Source organism: Neovison vison, chromosome 1, assembly GCF_020171115.1.
Source record: "Neovison vison isolate M4711 chromosome 1, ASM_NN_V1, whole genome shotgun sequence".
NCBI classification, from domain to species: domain Eukaryota; kingdom Metazoa; phylum Chordata; class Mammalia; order Carnivora; family Mustelidae; genus Neogale; species Neogale vison.
The window spans coordinates 128,336,159-128,340,685 of record NC_058091.1 but is presented as its reverse complement, the minus strand read 5'-3'; the positions used below and the strand labels follow the sequence as shown (position 1 = coordinate 128,340,685).

The 4,527-nt window shown below is 47.9% G+C and overlaps 1 pseudogene; it reads left to right on the top strand.

Annotated features, from left to right (window-relative positions):
• Window positions 1–3,188: 3,188 nt before the first annotated feature.
• On the top strand, window positions 3,189–3,307 carry LOC122898014 (annotated as a pseudogene).
• Window positions 3,308–4,527: the final 1,220 nt, after the last annotated feature.

Below are 4,527 nucleotides of genomic sequence, written 5' to 3'. Positions count from 1 at the left end.
GGTTTGGAGGTATTGGGTTTGGAGGTATTGGGTTTGGAGGTATTGGGTTTGGAGGTATTGGGTTTGGAGGTATTGGGTTTGGAGGTATTGGGTTTGGAGGTATTGGGTTTCGAGGCATTGGGTTTTGAGGCATTGGGTTCCGAGGTATTGGGATCCTATCCGTCTGTCTGGTTGGAGCTCCAGGGTATAGCCCACCGGGGAGAAGCTGGACGCAGCCATGCTCCCCAGGGCTGGAGTGGATGCGGGGACGCCCCATCCCTCTGTTGATAGATCGACAGGGGGTTCGAGTCCCCCTGGGCGGTCGGGGGGTTCGAGTCCCCCTGGGCGGTCGGGGGGTTCGAGTCCCCCTGGGCGGTCGGGGGGTTCGAGTCCCCCTGGGCGGTCGGGGGGTTCGAGTCCCCCTGGGCGGTCGGGGGGTTCGAGTCCCCCTGCGCGGTCGGGGGGTTCGAGTCCCCCTGGGCGGTCGGGGGTTCGAGTCCCCTGCCTTCCCTTTGACAGTTGAGGGGTTCAAGTCCCCTTAGACGGTTGGGGATAAAGATAGCCCCCACCAGTGGCAAGCTCTGGGTAAATTAAAAGTGCATAGAAATCAATGCACTCCATAAATTTGGTCAGGAGGACAAAGAGAAAAATCCGATTAGGAAATCCATTGAGCTATACAAAAACAAAAACAACACACCAAAGCTTATGGAATGCCATTAAAACAGTACTTAAAGGGAAATTATAGCAGTAAGCACCTGTTTTAAAGGATGAAGTTAAACTTCTACCTCATACAATATACAAAATTTTAAAAGGATCAGAAACCTATATTGTACTCTATAAGGCAACTGATATATGCTATAATATCGATGACCCTTGAAAACATTAGGCCAAATTAAAGAAGCCAGTGATAAAAGACTACATGTATGATCCTGTTTATATGTGAAATGTCCAGAAAACTCAGATCTATAGGAAAAGAAAGTAAATTAATAATTACTTAAGATAGGTTGCCAAGAGATGTGAGTGACCAATGTTTGAATGGGGTTTCATTTAGGATGGTGAAAATGTCCAGAACTTGATTGGACACAATTCATACTTTTAAAGTATACATTTCAATAAACCATTTAAAGGTTATAGAAACTCTAAAGGAACAACAAATAGAAAGGTAAATAACAAGATAATAGGAGAATATGAAAAAGCTCATGGAGCTCAGGAAAGGAAGCCCCCCCCCCCCAGCAGCAGGCTCTGGACGAGGGCCACTGGGGTTGTGGTTATTTGTTTGTTTTTGGTTTTTTTTTGTTGTTGTTGTTGTTGTTGTTGTCTATTGTGTTTTGTTATGGTTGAAGGAATGTGGCAAGCAGAGAGTAAGGGGACGCTAGCTTTCATCTCTCTGTTCCTCATAATAGATGTGGGGCTTCTCCCTCACTCATTTTGTGTGTTAAGGGCTATAACGAGCTACCTGGAGTTAGTCAAATGCCGGGTTAAGGTGTCCAATGCTGATGCTCATTAGAGCCGGGCATGGAAAATAAGTGCCTAGTGGGCCACTTTTGGTAAGCAGAACTGGTACTGTGGGATGAACCAACCTCGAGACAGAGACTTTAAGGAATATTCCCAAGCAGCTGCCGAAACTTCTTTTGTTTCGGGGAATTCCTTGCCTTCTCTGGCCCGACGTGGACTGCCTGGCCCCTCCCCCTTGCTGGCAGGGAAAGCATGGCATCTGAAGTGGAATGGGCCCAGGTGGAACATGAGGTCTGTTGGCGAAGGGATGGCTGGGCTGATGGTTAACTGTCTGTTTCAAGGGTTTAATGAGTAATTGTTAAAGTGGCTTCCGAAGTCTCTGATAACCTGAAACTGTGAAGGGTTGCTTGAATGACAAATGGAGTTAAATTTGTTGGACATCTAGATCCTAACCAAATGGGATGAAATGCTAGGGCGCTGTTTGCTGGAACTGGGTTTGTACTTTTGAAATCTGCTGGTGAACACATTCTGTGCTTAACTGATTGATAAATTTGCCATCTAAAGAATTCTGTTGTAACAACTCACCATTGGTTTATATTTAGTCTTAAGTAGAGGTTAAGGTTTTTCTAAGAGTACAAAATTCTGTTAAGTGTAATTAAGACTGATGGAAATGAGAAAAGCAACTCTGTATGTAAAAAGTAGGAGATATGTAAAAGAGAGATAAACAGCCCTAAGGCCACTGTCAGAGCTAAATCCATTCGTAAAAGAATGGAAGGGGAGACTGATCACCTCCCATTAGCCAGGGATACCAAAAGGGGAGGATGTCCAACCTGTTTGAATCTGGAAAATGCCTGACTGTGTGAATGTATCTCTATGGCTCCACCGCTTCCACTATGGAGTCTGAATGGACTGCACCCTAAATCTTGCAGGGCTTCATATGGCATAACGGTCATCTACTCCGTGGAGTAGCCCAGTCCAGGGTTTATACAGACAGACCTTAAATAAGATGCTCCTAAGTTCCCACGAGGGACACGAGCAGGACAGCATCCAGGGACAGCCCTGCTCCAATGGCAGAGCAGATCACAGCTGTTCTCTCTGGGCTCCTCCACCCAGAATCTGGGAGATGGAACAGGGGAAATTCTGTGCAATGAATTTGGACTCTGCTTAGCACCTCTGTGTTGGCTCTCAGCCCTAGAAAAACGAGAGCCTGAGGGTCCACTTTGAGTCTAGCAAGCCATCTTCCAAGAGGAAGAAAACTCTCTGAAACTCTGTGAGCTGCTCGTCCCTCTTCTCTGATGTCTGGACTCGATGGGTCACACAAGGGCCTATGGGAGGAGCTCGGGAGTCAAGGCTTCAAATCTTGGCCATCGGAGGCTGCCAGGGACCTGACCCGATTGATACACGTGCAGCTGCTGGCACGTTTCTGAATATGCTGGCTCTCTGCAGCCTCTGCATCTTTGAACAACCTGTCCATCTGTCTGAAACATCATTCTGTTCCAAGCACTTAGAAACCCTCCACTACCTCCTCCTTTGTACAGAATGGGTATGACCACAAGGCATCAGTAGCCCAAGAAGGCCGGGGGCCAATGTAACTATGAACGAGAGAGATATGGTAGCTAACCAAGCCTGGACAAATTAAGGTAACAGTAGGGTATGAGAAAGTTCAGCTTCCTCCAGCAAGGGGAGGACGGTTCCATGTTATATAGGGTGTCACGTACACTCATCTGAGAATATCGGGTAAGAACCTTATGATTGTCTACGGCCATACCACCCTGAAGGCGCCAGATCTCGTCTGATCTTGGAAGCTAAGAAGGGTCGGGCCTGGTTAGTACTTGGATGGAAGACTGCCAGGGAATACCGGTTGCTTTGATCTCCAAGAGGGAATTTCTTGGGACGGTGGGCTACTGCAGGCTGTGGATGCTACCTTCACGGAGATGGCACAACCTCTCTACGAACTGGCTAAGGGAGGACTCACTATGGTAGAGTGTGGACAGCTGAGGCAGAAGGAGCATTTCGGGAATGACAAAGAGCCTTACTGTGTGCCCCAGCATTGGTCATCCCAGATGTTACCAAGCCCTTCCACTTGTATGTGAAGGCAGGGCTGACTCAAGAAGTTTTGACTCAGACTCTAGGGTATGGTGAAGGCCAGTGGTCTATCTTAGCAAGAAACTAGATCCAGTAGCAGCTGGGTTCCCCCTTTGCTTCTGCATAATTGCTGCCATGGCCCTCCTAGTCAAGGATGCATGCAAATTGACTCTGGGTCAAAATCTCATATTGACCACCACCCACGTTATCAAGGGCCTTCTCCGGACTCCACCAGACCGATGGATGACGAACGCCCGGGTAACGGGGTATCAGGCCCTTCTCCTCAATGAACCAAAAGTGGCCTTCCGACCCCCAGCAGTGCTAAATCCAGCCACACTGCTGCCAGAAGAGCTAGCTGACCACACGACTGTGGGGAGGTCTTAACCCAAGTCACAGGAATAAGGCCGGATCTCAGAGACATTCCCCTCCCAGATGCCGAGATGACTCTGTTCACAGATGGGAGCAGCTACATAGTCAATGGAAAGAGGTATGCAGGGGCCGCGGTGGTTTCTCCTGAGCAGAGACTCTGGACAGCAGCCCTGCCACATGGAACTTCGGCACAGAGAGCAGAACTAATTGCACTCACGAAGGCACTGCAGATGGCCAAAGGAAAAACCACCAACATCTATACGGACAGCAGGTATGCCTTTGCTACACTGCACATACATGGGGCTATTTATAAAGAAAGGGGCCTATTAACAGCAGAAGGAAAAGGAATTAAAAACAGAAGAGAAATATTAGCTCTCCTCCAGGCTATTTGGGACCCGAAAGAGGTGGCTGTTATGCATTGCCCAGGACATCAAAAGGGGACTGATCTGATTTCAAAAGGAAACTACTTAGCAGATCAAGCCGCAAAGCAAGCAGCTCGAGAAAAAGTGCAAGAACTAGTTGCACTCCCGGCTCCAGCACTACCAGAAAAACCAAACTATTCAGAAGAGGATTTAAAGTATTTACAGAAATGGGTTGAATTAGACTATGAAGGGGACTGGGCCAAGACAAAAATAGGAA